Genomic DNA, 16,152 nt, shown 5'->3' on the forward strand with positions numbered 1-16,152 from the left:
GTGTCTTTATATATATTTATTCATTTTTAATTTTTTTCTTGGCATTATTTGCTAGGCAAAGAACTATAGAAGATAAAGATGAATATGATTTTATCCCTGCTCTTAGGAACTTAAAACCTCCTAGAGGACATCACCTACACCAATAATCTTATGACAGTTTATGCTGAGCTAGATCCTTGGGGAAAGCATTTAGCATGACACATAGCAAAGGGAGATTAGCTCTGACAGAGGATATCATGGAAAATTTTATAGAAGAGGTATAGTTATTCAATGATTGTTTTTACTAGGTGCATTTATTATTCTAGAATCTAAGGATATGGTAATGATGAAGACTTTAGGTCACTCTTCTTAGATACCTTCTCTTCTGGTGGGCATGAGAACTGGCCTTAGAAATAGGTAACTAAGGAAATTGGTGAGGAAACCGAAGTTCTTATCACTCAGTTTGCTTGCTTTTATTTGCGTTTTTATTTTAACACAGCACAGTGTAATAAGATATCTTCCAAATATCCATGGGTCAACTTTGGTTGACATTCCTGTAACCAAGAGCCAGGTTCTCTGATCATTACATTAATCTGGGAAGGCCCCCCCCCCCGCATCCCCAAAAGTAATGTTGTACCACTCTCACGCTAATGAATTATCAGTTTGCTTCTTGTTTCGCTAAGTTTTCACATCTTACGGTGGTGATCTAGTCTAGGTATAACTTTAGCATCTTGATCACAACAAGCACCTGATTCATATTTTTTTACTAGCTCAGTTGAAATCTGATTAGATAAGTACATTACAGGCTATAAAATGTGTGCGAAATTCATAATGACCTCCTTTAAAAAATGTGCAGAAATAAGATTAAAGCACATTCCGGAGATCTTTTTGAGAATATCTGTATATCAGAAAATTTGGCTGAGAAGCAATCTTTTTCTTAATGTATTTTTTTCTCTTCTGAAAATGAAGAACTAAAAATACTTAAAGATGCAGAACAGCAACCTGTCTCCAGTGATCCTCTCTTAATTAATGTGGTGATCTATGTGGAGAAAAGGGACAATTGCAAGAGTCCCTTAATAATTATCTAGCCAAGGGCTTCAGATAATTACAGCAGGAAGATTTTCAAGACACAAAACACTATGACAAATTTGACCTCTCATTTGATTCAGGCATTTGTTTTAAAAATCTTTTATTTCGGGGCACCGGGGTGGCTCGGTCAGTTAAGCATCCGACTTTGGCTCAGGTCGTGATCTCATGGTTCGTGGGTTTGAGCCCTGTGTCGGGCTCTATGCTGACAGCTCAGAGCCCGTAGCCTGCTTCGGATTCTGTGTGTCTCTCTCTGCCCCTCCCCTGCTCACACCGGTGTCTCTCTCTCAAAAATAAATAAAAACTTAAAAAAGTCTTTTCTTTCATGTTGATGCTTATGCTTCATAAAGTCAGCCTGATATCAGATGGATCAGGAAAGAAAGACAGTGCTTAGTTCACAGTTGGAGGATTTCAATATAGTGAACCAGTCTTTAAAAAAACCAATAGTGAGGATAAGAAGATGTAGTGGAAAGAAAATCAAGTAATGCTCCGGTAGGAATAGGGAAACGTGGAGTGGAATAATAAAACATATTCAAAATAAGAAGTATTAACTCTTGGCAAGGGAAAAAAATAGTACCAGGAAATGATATGTTCCATTTGTGTAGATGATCATTAATTAGTGTTCTTGCTGTGGGAAACATTGGAAAAAATGCTGAACCATCACATTCATGAATATTAAACCACCCATTAGCAAAACTTCCCTTTTGCTTAATTCACAATTGATAGTCCAAATAATATTCAGTTCCCCCCCCCCATTGCAATTAAATAAAAAAAAAAATTAAGCCTTTGGGTGAGTTTCTGGACTTCATAAATTCAGTCAGAAACTGCATAAAAATACTTTGTTTTTGTGAAAAGCCAGCTTGCCTTTGTGATCTTTCTAAATCTTTAAAAGGCCTTTTATCAGCCCTCTCTCTAACGTGAATAATGGCATGTTTTCTGAAAATGATAAACTCTCTGCTTGGTGTGCCTCAAGATACAGAGAATATAAACCATCCTTGGAGATTGAGCTCTCAATTCTGAATTGTCCTTTGGGAGACCAGGCAAGGACACTGCTTTGTATTAAGTGGCCCCAGTATTAAGTATAGCCAGAGGCAACACTACATTTTCTAAATACCTTATATTCTTTTAAAAATGACTGGCATGTCAATGAGATTTAAGCTGAAAAATGCATAGATGTTATATTTTCAGTTTCCCATCTCCCCCCCCCCCCCCCGAGTTATTTCCCTATTTTAGCAGCCTTTTCTCTCAGGTGCCTTGCACTCCACAGTGGTGTGTGTTCACACTAACCAAGGCAGTTGTCTTACCTGCCAGAAATAGCTGTGACATTTAAAGAGAGGACCAGACGAGAGAGCAGTCTTTAACACCCAAGGCTGAATAGCTAATAGTGAAATTGGGACATCAGTTACAGAGATTTAGGGGTAATATGATTACAGGTCCATCTTTACATGTTTTATGGAAGTGATTTCTGTTCTAAATATGATTAAAACTAACCCATGTTAATCTTGTTTATTGATTTACTTATTCATCAATACATATTGTGCTATACTGTGAAGATAATAAAACTGAGTCTAACAATTCACATCTAGACACTCACTGTATACATATTGTATAACACCTACCTGTAACTGATGTATGTGTTTGAAAGTCTTGTTTTATAGGTATGCAGATGAAATACAGATTATCTAATCTGTTAAATTATAATTTATACCTTGAAAGAAGCTTCAAGTTTCTAAACTACTGATACCCTATTGTATCATGCTGCCCTTTTTCCTGAAGTAATGTTTGTATGTTTCTTTTGATGAAGTATGTATCTAGTTGATCATTGTGGTTTTCATACTTGCTTCGAGGAACTCTGTATTCCTTTGATGTGCCTAAATACCCTGTCCCAGGCGGAGAGGAATTGATGGAACCACATCTATTTACACAGAGATTTAAAAAACTTTCTTGTGAAGAGATAGTTATATTATACTCAATAACAATTATGCTATGATAATGATACAGAAGTTTAAAATGATTGGCTTGTCGGGGTGCCAACAAAAAGAAAAAAAAAAAAAAAGAATGCCAGAACATTGGAAAAGTTAGGGCAAGAGAAGATTAAATAGTTCCCCAGACTTAAATTCCAGAGATATTAAAATTAGAAGAGGAGTATAAAATGAAGGTAAATTGGGGCACCTGTGTGGCTCAGTCGGATAAGCATCCTACTTCGGCTCAGGTCACGATCTCACGGTTCGTGAGTTAAAGCCCCGCGTCGGGCTCAGTGCTGACAGCTCAGAGCCTGGAGCCTGCTTCACATTCTGTATCTCCCTTCTCACTCATGCTCTCTCTCTCTCTCTCTCTGTCTCTCAGAAAATGAATAATGTTAACTTTTTTTAAATGAAGGTAAATTAAGCAATAAAAGTTTGTATAGGAATGTGCAAAATAAATACAATAGTCATTCAGAATAATTAAATATAGATTTATATTGCATTGTTTTTAATCTTAAAAATCAAATTTCATTTCTTCTCATTTTAAAATGTATTATGGATAGTCTCTTTTGCATATGTCAATTTTATGCCAAAGTAGCTTTTTTTCTTGTTTGCAAATGCTTGCAATTATTAAAAAATGTTGTATGATTTAGGAATTTGGGTGAATAGAAAGTGGTTTGGTATATAAATATAGTGTGTGTACATACGTATGTCTATCTATATATCTATGCTTTAGACTTGGCTTTTAGTTAATGTAACAAGTCGGGCCATTCAAATGATTTGTTTAGAAACTAGCTATGGGTCCAGAAAGTCACTCTATGACAAGAAACTGGCAGTAGAATACTGTGGTGGTTTTTCATCTATTAAATCCTATTATTGCTGTAAAACAGTTGACAATGAACTCAATCCATGTGCATAGTTCAAAAGTTAGACTAAATCCTTTGCCTGCTAAAGAAAAATCAGGATATGGTGCTGGTTGGCTCAACGAAAAAATGATACCCAGATTCCACTTGGCACTCATTACTTCTCAGCAGCTGTTTCTTTCTTTCTAATTGATATTTCATTTTTCAGAATCCATTATAAAATTTTTCTATTTAAGACCACAACACCACCATAGCAATTAAAAACATATCTTTAGCATAAGATGATGCTTTTGAAGTCAGTTTTGCTGTTAAGCATCTTTGTGACTTTAGGCAAACATGCAATCTTTGATATTCATGTTTATCATCAATAAAATGAGATGATTAACCATGAGATCATCCAATAAACATAAGCTGCTTCCCCTGCCTTTGTCACCCTTAGATCCTTCATATTTATAATCTCATTACCTATCTTTTTGTAAAAATAGAAACCATATGTTTCAGGCTCCTTTGGGTTCTCTTGTTTCCATTAAGAAATATATGTGCAGACACATGTCCTGCTTCTTCCAAAGTAAATATCCTTGTGTTCTTGACTCCATCCTTTTCTCTCTCTTTTGAGATTTTTATGTTACCAACAAAATCCCTGTCTTGTGAAACTCTATCCCTATTGAAATCATTAAAATCTCTCCATTTCTTTTGTTGTCATTATTTTTGAGAGAGAGATAGAGTGCAAGTGGGTGAGGGGCAGACAGAGAGAGAGACACAGAATCTGAAGCAAACTCCAGGCTCTGAGCTGCCAGCACAGAGCCTGATGTGGGGCTCGAACTCACAGACCATGAGATCATGACCTAAGCTGAAGTCGGATGCTTAACCAACTGAGCCACTCAGATGCCCCTCTCTGTTTCTTTAAAATAAAAACAAAGCAACAAAACAAAAAACAAAACGCAAAAGACTAGTAGTCATTGCAAATCCCATTACCCAAAAATTAATTGTCCCAACAACTTTCTCTACTCATAACTTCTCAGTTTTGTCTGCCATCCTGGCCTCCCACTGTCCTATTTATTCTTTTGTTCCCTGAAATCTGACTTCTTCAAATTTTCTGGATTATTCAACAAACCTAAATATTTAATAAACATATATGCATCTCCATTGCATAAAATACTTAGTACTAAAAGTGTACCTGTGTTCTTCTCTTATTTTCTTTTTTCAGTTTTTGAAACCGCCAGTGATAGTACCAATCTGTCAGTAAAACTATTTTCATTTAGCTTCTAAAATATTGTTTCCTGTCTGCCTTTGCTTTTACCTCTTTTTCCTGCCTTGCCTTCCAGCTAAGAAGTTTCTTCATGTGATACTGTAATGTTTTCTTTTGCTTGTCTCTTTGTCTTTTAGTTTTGTGAGCTCTGATGACTTCTATGGAGTAAATATTCAAAATATACCTATATTTCCAAAGCCTCAACTCTAATCTCATATTTTCAACATATATTTATGGAGGCACCTCAGCGTCAATATAATAAAAAGTGACTGGCATTAAAATTTACTTTGTCCTCTTTTTCTCTGTTACAACTACTAATGGTCCCCATCTTCCTAGTCAAACTCAAAACTTGTTTTTATCCCTTTTTGTTGTGTCATCTGTGCATTCAGGTAATGTGGGAGCTTAAGAGCCTCATATTTTTGTACATTTTGAAAGCGAGGCACTAGCTGCCTTCTGTTGGAGACTGTATTTCAAGGATTTTTGTAAAGTGAACAGCCTTGGAAGATAAAGATAGTTTCTTTGTCTAAAGCAAAGGGTGAGTGTGTTTATAGCCTTGGTTAGAGATAATGTACCATTCTGGAGCAAAGGAAAGACATGTTCACTGCCTACTATAAAAGATTCAGGTTCCTAGACCCTGGATTCCTCCTCTGTAAATGCAATTCACTGACTGTAGTTGTCACCTGAACTTCCCTGTAGGAATTAGGATTTAGAGAATCAACTCAAGAAAATGATACTTTGGTTACTACTGTTGTTATAGGTAAAAAAGACATTTACCTCTGACCCAGAACTCTTGTGTTTTTGGCCAGTATCTGTAAAACTGTGGGAGACTACCTTGTTAGCTTGCAAGTAGGATAAAATCTCAGACTTCTCACAGTTCTTAAATATCAGTGGCTAAATTCTGTCCATTCAACTTCTACAACATCTCACCAAGGCAATCCCTTTGCTCCATTTCCGTTCCCATTCCTCTAGTCACCAGACCACCTCTTTCCAGATTATTGCTGTGGCTAATCCACTTCATAATCCTTCCATTTAATAATAATTTCTATTAGTTGAGTAGGTTGATATTGGCAATAAGATTGCCTGTTTGATAATAATATAACATAAAATTAATGGAAGCTCTATCTCTGAATTAGATTATAGAGAAACAACATTTTCTGTTTCATAATTTATAATTTGGAGGAATTTATAGATAAATAATATAAAAGTTATCATTGGTCAATTCATTGTACAAAATAGGGTTAATTCTACATTTGTCTTCTCAAATTGTATAGCCCCTTAAACACAAATACATTGCACATTTTTGGAAACAAGTCACAGTGTTACCAACTTATTGTGACACCTCCTCTTAAATACTAATGTTGCAATATTGGTATTTGCCATTTTTTTAATAATTTCTTTTTTAATTTATATCCCAGTTAGCATATAGTGCAACAATGGTTTCAGGAGTAGATTCCTTAATGCCCCTTACCCATTTAGCCCATCCCCCTCCCCCACAACCTCTGTTCTCTATATTTGAGTCGCTTATGTTTTTGTCTCCTTCCCTGCTCTTATATTATTTTTGCTTCCCTTCCCTTATGTTTATCTGTTTTGTATCTTAAATTCCTCATCTGAGTAAAATCATATGATATTTGTCTTTCTCTAATTTAACTTAGCATAGGTATTTGCCATTTTTAAGACCTCTGTACTCTATATTTTTTCCCATGTATGTCTCTATGTCAAGGTTATAATTGACTGATATAGCTGTCTACAGTGTCATAGACACATTACTAACCCTTCTGTGAGATTGACCCAAGAGTCTACAAAAATAAGTCAATATAGGTTTTGCTTTTCTTCAATTATGAGAAGTTAGTTATTGCAAGGATAAGAGGTGCTTCTTTACCAGCATTATAAACATCAAGAAAAGTACATTGTTCTTTAAGTACTGGTGCTGTGAATATTTCTTATCCTCGGTCTTGTCTAAATATAACATTACTTGTAAGTCTTTTAACTAAAGACTTAGTTAGGACAGTGTCCTTGTAGCATTTACACTGATATATAAAAGGCAAATGCTATAGAGCTATCTCACTTGGATGTACTCAGAATATAACAACCTCAATCTACTACAAGTTTTCAGCTGCATTTCTAGGCAGCTGAGAGAAAGGAGACAAAAAGGATGACTTGTGAACCAGTTTGAGAAAGGCAAAACTCTGAGGTCCAATGGAGAGTCGCATGTAGCCAGTCAATGAAAAAGGCAAAAGCTTCAATTCTTAAAACAGTTGTTTGTTTCAATCATTCCCCCCACACAAAATCTTTATAAAAATTAGCAACAAGATGAAAATATAACAGGTAATATGTATTGAGACAATATAGGATGTACATTTATTGGGATACTTAGATCACAAAAATAAAATGCTTAGGGGCAGCTGGGTGGCTCAGTTGGTTAAGTGTCCAGCTTCAGCTCAAGTCATGTTCTCATGGTTCGTGGGTTCAAGCCCCGCATCTGGCTCTGCACTGACAGTGTGGAGTCTGCTTGAAATTCTCTTTCTCTTCTCTCCCTGCCCCACCACCACTTGTGCTCTCTCTCTCTCTCAGAATATATAAATAAACTTTAATATATATATTATATATATTAATATATAAAATCAGAAATTTAATATATATTATATATATACTTATATATAATATATATATTTAAAAATAAAATGCTTAAGACACTCCAGAACCAAGTAGATGCCTAGTAAATATTTGTATTGTTCTGACTGCACTGGTCATTATAGGCTATTTTATGTATATCATTTCATTTATTACAACAGTCTGGGACAGGTTTTATTATCATTTTCCATTTGAGACATCTCATAATCTCACAGATACCATCTACCGCTAGGTCAGTTGGCTACCAAATCCCATGCTCTTAAAAGCGCATTTTTTCCTTGTCTTCCCAACAACAAATAATATATACAATTGTTGGAGGGAGGGGACTATGACACAAAGTATTTAGAGTGATTGTGTAACCACATTTTTAGTTCCTCAAGAGTAATAAAATTAGAAATCATCCTTAATGTATAGTTTCCAACACACACACACACGCACGTGAACCCACCCCACCTACTCTTTGTAACTGTAGAGACAGTTGCAGCATCTTAAATACAGAATATTCTGTGGTTTTTTTTCTCCCTTTTATACAGAAATTTAGGAGTTTCCACTTAATAAAAGCCAAAAAGAGATATAAATAAATCAAAGAAATGAGAATGGTTGAAAATTAAATCCAGAACTCCAGAAATAATGGATGCTTTAAAAGTGATTAAAGAACACAAATAAATATTTGGTGCCTAAAGAAAGGGAAAAAAAAAGACAACATTAAACAGAGCAAAGGGTATTCACATGTGATGAGGAAATAATCTTTGATTCCCCTTCAAATTCTCTGTGGGATAAGGCAGAGTAAATAAATAAACATCATAACTAAGTGTAATATCTGCCCCATGGACTTAGCGGGCCATTATGTTTTATTATGATAACCAAAATAAATTTGGTGTAGGGGCTTGGGAGAGATTGCCATTTCCAAAGTAAAGCTAAGGAAGACAAGGCTATGACCCAGGCAGAAGCTTTATTGGTTGATCAAAAGGATTGAAGAAGGAAGCTCAAGTGATGATATTGCAAAGCATTCTAAAAAACTGTGGTTTCTGTGCCACGTATTTGGGGGAAAAATGAACAGTATTTCTGACAATTTTATCATTTTTATTCTGTTAAAAGACACTAAGGAAAAGGTTTAAACCAGAAAAATGCTATGCATTGAATTAGTAATAAGCTATTTTTCTTTATAAAAATGAATTAGCTTAGTGTTTGCAGATTTAATAGCTATATGGTTAAAAAATACATTCTATCTGGTTTTGTCCTTGTAAATACATTTCTCATAGACAAAGAGATAGGCAATTCTTTTAGTTCCTTATTTTTTTCTATTCTGATAAAAATAGGGACAAATTTCTAAGTAGTAATAGACTTCAGATATTTAATCATAAAATATTTTGTATAGTGTTTTAAACTCTTCATTTTTCGAAACTTGATTTTATCTTGTGTAAGCTCAGATTAATGTTTCGATAAGAAGTTTCTTGTTGTTTTTCAAGAATCTTGACAAATAATATTGCATAATAGCTAAGTGCTTTTGGAGCCAGACTGCCTATTTCTGTTAATTCACTGATAAAATAGAGATAATAGCAGTAACTTTCTCATAGAATTGTTTTCTAAGATCAAATAATGCTTGTGAAACTCTTGAGACAGTACCAAATATAGAGTAAGCTATAAATGAACCTTAGTTGTAAAATGGAAAATTAAGCATTTTAATATTTTACTTGAATGACCTTCTAAGGATACACCCAGGCCATTACCTTTCTTGATAATCTTTTAAGTAGATTTCCTTTTATCTTCGATCTGTTGAAACATGGATAGAGGTTTTCAGAGGAGACTTTTTCTAAGTAACCAAAAGAAAGTAATGACCGTAATAGTGTGACAAAGCTTAACAATGAGAGAATTTACAGGATAAGGTAATTGCAACACCCACAGAAAGTGACAACTGTGGGGCCTTGTTCCCAGAGTTCTTTTGTCAGTCATAGATGCTACTGTGACATATACATGGTTTATGTACACATACACTATAGGATTCCAGATACTATGGAATATAAAGATATTCCAACTTGAAGGCTGAGATCCACTTGAAGAGTTTTTCTTCCATTTCTTCAAAGCCTTTCACATGTCACTGGCCTCTGTTCCCAGTAGTAAGGAGACTCTTGGAACCTCAGATATCACATGCATCTGATTACATGTACTGTGTTGTGCTCTGGCTTTCTTAGGGCCTTTCCTAGTCTTACTTTCTTAGATGAAGAAGACACATCTTTATATTGCTCTTTAAGATTCTCCTCCTAGATTTAACATCCACTAGTCTTGAAGCTACTGTATTCACTCTGTGCTTCAGAGCCCTATTGGTCCTATCCAGTCTTTGGTGTATGAGCAGTTCATTTTGCCTGACATATTTTCTCCCAGTCAGATATTAAGACCAGTTCCCACCCCCCCCCCCCCCAAGTTTTGAAAACAAATACCTGTATCTTGGATCACTAAGATTTTGATGGCAGATTTTTTCTTTCTGGGAGCCTTTTAGCATTCCCAACATCCCTAAAATATAGAAGAAGACTCCTAATCTCTAACTCCTCATTGATTCTGTACCCAGTTGCTAGTTTTAAGACTTGCCTCCATATATCAGTGCATTTGAAAGATAAAATGGCTGCTTCTGAGCTTAACACAAGAGATCTTTCTTAGGTTGACCTACTTTTATTTTGATGTCTCATTCAATCACTATCCAAGGGGGTGTTTTTAAAATTTTAAATAATAAATTTTTTAAAAATGTGTGTGTGTGTGTGTGTGTGTGTGTGTAGTAGCATTTTTCCTTAATTGAAGAAGAGGATTAATTTTTATATGTGAAAACAAAAAATAGTTTATTCCTAGACCTCCCAATGTACATTAGTGTTTGGAACTAGGTCTATAACCAAGTTAACAGGAAAAAAAAAAGCTGGCAGTGTTGCTCTTCTGTGAAGTCTTATTAGGTGAGTCAGCTAATTACATGGCATGGTCATAAATATGGCAGTGACTGAGCTGCTTGCTATGCTTACCAAGAAGAATAAAGTTTTAAGATAGAATATTACCACTTGGCTATACAATGGAAATTTCTTCTAAAATATGATTTCACACTAATTCTTGATTTATAGAACAGTTATTTTGTAATTTATGATTCAATGTATTTAAAAATGGGTTGAGAGGTAATACTGATAAATGGCATCCAAAAAAATTCCCAAATAGGTTAATGTATTAATTTTGCACTCTCCTTCATTTTAAGCCTTTAAAAAGTCAAACTAATTTTAATTGTATCTGTTACCTTTATCTTTCTCTCTCTGAGGGGATTGCCAAGACTCAAAAATAAAAGGGCAGAAGAAAATAAATAGTATGCTAATAAATTATCCAAAGTAGGGTATAAGTGGCTTCTAAATACATATTTCTATTGAAGACTTGTTTCTCTAAAAGTATCATTTAATTAAAATATATTTGAATTTTAAAAGTTTATTTACTTTGAGAGTGAAAGAGAGTGCACAAGCAGGGGTGGGTCAGTGAGAGAGGGAGGGAGAGAATCCCAAGCAGGCTCGATGCTGTCAGCGCAGAGCCCAACACGGGGCTTGAACTCACAAACGATGAGATCATGACCTAAGCTGAAATCAAGAGTTGGTTGCTTAATTGACTGAGCCATCCAGGTGCCCCTAGATTTGCATTTTTAATCTGAAAAGATTCCCCTGTAGGTATGAACTATGTATAGTGTATAATGTGTTTACTATACACTTATGGTGTTCATCAATTTGACTGTACCCAAGTGATACAGATGGTTGATGACATAGTAATTTGTAAATTTGCTGAGACAATCTGAGTAGGTGTATAACACATGAAGAGTGTAGGTTGCTTTGCCACTAAGAAAGCCTAGCAGATGACCAGGAGCTATATCTGCCCTCAGCCTTGTTGCTAGGTTTTGTTTACCGTGGCATATGCAATTTATGATGAAAATCATGTGCTGTAGTTGCACTTTTTATTAAGAGAATTATGATGGTCTCAGGAGCTAGCCTCAGAGATAATCAGTGGTCTAATATAATACATGTGGTATGTGTGTGTTTTCCCACATCCTAAAGCATGTCTTATACAAGTGAGTAGTAAATGTTGACAGAAAAATTGTGGGCTAAAACATCTAAAGGACAACAGGATATCATATTATCAAAACTAAAATGTTCTATCTTGTTGGAAAATTAGGCCAACAGAATCTAAAATACTATATTGAAAAAGCAGTGCAAAAAATTCAAAATATTGTACTTACAGATTTGTCTCTATGGCTGTACCAGGCCTATTACCTTTTAATTCCTGCTGATGCCTTGCCCTCCCACTAACTCATTCTCTTTTACATCTATCTCACTACATAATTGAACAGATTAGTCCAATAGGCTTCAACCCCAAGGTCTCTAATGGCAAATAGCCATTAATGTTTATCCTGCCTTATTTTATGCATTCCTAAAGGTATAGCATTGAATGGACCAATTCTGTTGATCATTTTAATTCTTCCCTAGATCTAAACCATAACTATACCCTACCCTTAAAAAATAGAATTTTAATTTAACCATACATATTTGGAAAAGGGGGTAGGAGTTCATTAAGTGTCTCTTTAGCTATATTTTTTCTTTAGGTGTTGATTACACCAGAATATGTCAATTTTCATGGTTTCTCATGCACTTAATTACTAGAATGCATTTAAACACTCTTTATAGTCTGGAAACAAATATGATCATTACATCATTTTTAAATTTTCTATTCATAACATTAAGACTTAAAATACCGTGGTGTTTCTGAAGTACAAATATTGTTTTGGTTTTAAAGATTAAATAACATTGTCCAAAGTTTTTTTATTAGTATTATTCAACTTCTTTTCTTTATAAAATTCCTTATTTTTTTAAAAAGAAAGAATCTGATTTTGAATCAGATGCTCTTTGCTCTCCATTTCAAATGACATTATTAGAACACTAAGAACTGACAAAAATTTGAAAATATTGAATATATTTTAGCCTTATTTTTAAAAACGATTCTTATACCTGCCTACTTCATTTTATTAGTTTTCAATAAAATCAATGTCGCTTAGCCCTGTCTACACACATTTCATTTACTTCCTTTTTAAAAATCAAGAGTATATGATATGCACATTATTTTAACAGTCTATGTCACTTTCCTTGGAACAGGAGTTCTGAGCTTGATTTCAAATCAAGCTATATCAAATACTGGATTCTTTAAGATGGGTGCTATGTTGAACCTTTTTTCTCTCTTAAGTTGGAGTTCTTTATTTAGTTTCTTTATCATTAGGGTTACTCTGTTTTGTTTGAGCTGTTGAGTTATTTGGGGTTGGTTAACATTGTTTTACAATGCAGCAAAATAACAGTTCTACCCAAAATATCTTTCAATGTAAACACAGTGAGGAAAATGTTTAAGGCCTAGATGCCTGGCAGTGGATGAAGCCATTATTAAAAACATGATCAGGTGTTGCTTCTTAGAGTCTTTAGAACACCCTATCCATTTGCCAACAATATTCATAGGTTTCCAACTGAAAGATTTTTTAAAAAGTGGTTTTTTGATATATTCACACTGACAGCAAGTACATTGCTCTACTGCAAACCAAACGATGCTGCAGAGTTTACAAACAGTTGATGATGTGGAGTAATAATTTCCAAGGAACATATAAAACATTCGCAGGGCCCTAGAAACCTACATTGTTAACAACAACCCCAGATGATGGTAGGTTTTGCTTGAGAGGATTGTTTGCAGAAGCAATTTTCATCTCCATTGTGCATTAGAATAAATATACAAAAAACTAAAAGTCCTACAATTGAACAAAAATAGTTTTGTTATGCCAAGTATATTAACTTACATTTGTTAAAAGATAAACTGAGGCATATTAACAATTTTAAGAGTTTATTTGAACAAAAAATTAATTTGAATCAGGGATCTTCCAATTTAGCAGGTAGAAAGGACCTCGAATTGTACAAAATAAAAGACTAGTAGGCAGAAGGGAGTGGGAACAAGGAAATTAATACGTAAGTAAAAAAAAAAGGTTGGTTATGGGAAGGTTACTTTCCTTTAGGAGATGGCGGGGCATTTATCAGGCAGTGAACCTAACTAGTGTTCATCAGGAGATTCCCAAATGACTCCTTTAAGATTCCCATTTCTGGGAGAGCTGAAACTTTAATGAAATTAAGTCTTGGTTTGGTGATATGGGGCTTAGCTTAAATGACTCCATTCTGGGCCTATCTCAGTTTTGTTGTTGTTGTTTGTTATTAACCATTTCCTCCTTTTGAACAGATTCTCAACCTAATTAAGAGATTTGATATTTTAAGGCATTAGCACTACTTCCAGTTACCACTCTGGAGCTCTCATGGTTTTTGCTGAATCTCTGCATAGTACTCACAGCTCACAACGTCAAGTTCAAATTTTTTAAGTTGGTCATTTTCTTTGTTCCTGTTATGATGTTCTATTCTTAGGGAGGTCATTTGCTTGGTGGTTAGCAGCTGTTAACATGCATTTAAATCTTTTGAGAAACTACAGTGCACCGGGGAGACTACTATGATTATTATGGGCAGGATCATTCTTGATGTGTGGAGTGCACTTTACAGCCATGGTCCCCAGGACCCAAACCAATCAGACTCAAGTCAAAGGAAGACCCCTTTGAAGGGGTCACATTTTTAAGCCAATTGGATTGTTCAGTAATCTTATGTAGCTGAGTCTCAGCTTCCTCAGAAATGTTAATCTAGGTGCAGCAAGTGCTGTTGGCCACAGGAGTGGTTCCTGAAAATAGATAGCCTCAGTTATACTTATTCCTAGCCAGGGGAGTAGGGATCTGCCAAAGCTAGTAAATCTTGAATCATGTATGCCTTCTGGTAATTCCTGTTTGAGCCTGTGGCTCAGGACTGGAAGCATGACAGCCATGGAGGCTGGTAAAATGTAAGGGTCTATAGACAACTTAAGTGGTTTTATTTTCTTTACCCTTGCCTTGTCTCACTCTCATTGTATAGAGCCTGGTTGCAAAATTCTCTGGATTGGGATTGTTAACTAGAGATAGGGAAATGGACCTCTAGTGTTAGGGAGTCTGACATGACAGAGATAGGAGGTGTGAGATATGCACCTGAATTTTTATAGCTTGGAATTTGGCTGCAATGTCAGTGGTCAAGAGTCCTTGGTAGGGTTCTTTCCATGAATCTCATTTTTGCAAAAGCATTAGAGTAACACAATGATGGTCTATAAATAACAAAAGACTTTAAAATGCCCATAAAGATCTGATGACAGTTCATTATAATGGAATTGATGAGGAATCTTGATTATTTCTGTGACATACATTTTAAGATAATAGCTGGAATTATGACCTATAACATTACACCAGAACATATATTTTTTGAATTTTGTACAAATTTGAGAACACATATTTATAACATGCATCTATTTATCTCTATATAGATGTATATATAGATATATATGTATATAGATATATATGTGTGTATAAATATATATTCCTATGTCCACAAATATAATCTAAGAAGGTTTATCATCACTTAGTTAATAATGCTTAACACATAATTTAACATACCAAATAAACCTAATTGTTTTATCATCTCTCTTTTACAAGGTGAGAGACAACCTCATTGAGATTTTCCAGGGTTCCTCTAGGAATTCTCAAAATTAGTTTGAAGTTAGAATTTGATTTTAAGAAAATGTCAAAAGGTTTGATTAATTAGGATTACAAACCATTATAAAATAAGACTTAATTATCTATTTAACAAAAGTGACAAAAGATGTTAAAGGCAAATACACAGGCTACATAGTGATGGACAAAAACTTAGCTCTCTTAATAGAAGATTGGGTCTTATTAAGTAATCAAAAACCTGATTAAGTCAATGTGAAGCACAATAAGTCACTTTGGTAAGACACAAGATCTTTGCTGACCAAGCAAATGACTTAAAAAGTAAAGAGAAACCTATGTTTAAAATGTCTTATTATGAGCAGACCAATAATCTAAGGGAATTTTTTCCTTTTAACAGACAAAACCAACTTCCAGTTTTGTACCATATACTTTTGATATTAAAACTATTTTTTTTAATTAAATCCATTCTGATCTTAGCCATCATGACCACACATAAAATTCCTTCTCCAATATTCATTTTCCACAAACCTTCTACAACTTTCATGTAGCCATTCAGATGTTTTCCTCTTTCTCATTCTGAAACAATTATTTTACATTCCTTAGCAACTTTTCATATATAGTGGTTTCCTTTGATCTTTATTATTTCTAAGTAGTTTTAACAACATACATTGATTAGAATTCTTAACTCTTAGAATTCTTCATTCCTAGTGAAAACTAAGAAGTCAGCAACTGTGGGTTGTTACACCAGCATTCTGTGGGATTGAATTTATAAACCAT

At 34.6% G+C, this 16,152-nt stretch overlaps 1 protein-coding gene and 1 long non-coding RNA gene across 6 annotated transcripts in view; one reads left to right on the top strand and one right to left on the bottom strand.

Annotated features, from left to right (window-relative positions):
- Positions 1–16,152, top strand: part of SNCA (synuclein alpha) — a 159,121-nt gene that overhangs the window by 108,313 nt on the left and 34,656 nt on the right. The window lies entirely within an intron of this gene.
- LOC125164590 (uncharacterized) overlaps positions 1–16,152 on the bottom strand; it is a 266,111-nt gene that overhangs the window by 22,677 nt on the left and 227,282 nt on the right. The window contains exon 1 of one of the 3 annotated variants that reach the window (XR_007151817.1): positions 9,503–9,688. The exons of the other annotated variants lie outside the window; for them this stretch is intronic. This is a non-coding gene — a long non-coding RNA (uncharacterized LOC125164590). Of the gene's footprint in view, positions 1–9,502; positions 9,689–16,152 lie in introns of those variants that run through there. 3 annotated transcript variants of the gene reach the window in all.

This window comes from Prionailurus viverrinus, chromosome B1, assembly GCF_022837055.1.
Source record: "Prionailurus viverrinus isolate Anna chromosome B1, UM_Priviv_1.0, whole genome shotgun sequence".
In the NCBI taxonomy this organism is placed as follows: domain Eukaryota; kingdom Metazoa; phylum Chordata; class Mammalia; order Carnivora; family Felidae; genus Prionailurus; species Prionailurus viverrinus.